The following is a 535-nucleotide window of genomic DNA, read 5'->3' on the forward strand; positions in this document are numbered from 1 at the left end:
AAAAAAAAAAAAGAACACCAGCTTTGAACTCAGGTAGACTTAAGTTCAAGTTCTGCTCCATTACTAACTGGCTGTGTGTTTTCAGGCAGTGACTTGACCTCTCAGAGCCTCAGTTTTCTCATCTATAAAATGGGGCAATGAATAGTACTCCTCCAGCGTATTAACACAAGGACTCAGTGAGATCAAGGGCTGGCAAGTACTCCACACAGCAAGTGGCACAGAGCTGGCAGGGAAGATCTGTGACAGTGTCAAGGCCATCCCAGGCAAAAGAACCACGCTAAAAAACAAAGGAACAACTGAGGGGAGACCCCTCCCCATCTAGAGACAGAGCAATGCCAAGGGTGGACTCTGAAGGTACCTCCTGGGGCAGGGGGCAGGCCAGGCTGTGAGCACGGCCTAGCACACAGTAGGTGTGCACACAGTAGGTGTGCACATAGTAGTTGCTCGATACAAACAGACAATTTGAAATGCTTCACTTGGTCTGAGTTTCCAAAGCAGAAACCAATCTCCTTCCTCTCTCCTCCATTCTCCCCAC

General features: G+C 48.8%; 1 protein-coding gene across 3 annotated transcripts in view; it reads right to left on the reverse strand.

The window, feature by feature from the left end:
* The window catches only part of VWCE (von Willebrand factor C and EGF domains), a 31806-nt gene that overhangs the window by 16097 nt on the left and 15174 nt on the right, over window positions 1-535 (reverse strand). The gene's annotated exons all lie outside the window — the stretch shown is intronic.

Source organism: Propithecus coquereli, unplaced genomic scaffold (assembly GCF_000956105.1).
Source record: "Propithecus coquereli isolate 6110/MARCELLA unplaced genomic scaffold, Pcoq_1.0 Scaffold775, whole genome shotgun sequence".
Lineage (NCBI taxonomy): Eukaryota > Metazoa > Chordata > Mammalia > Primates > Indriidae > Propithecus > Propithecus coquereli.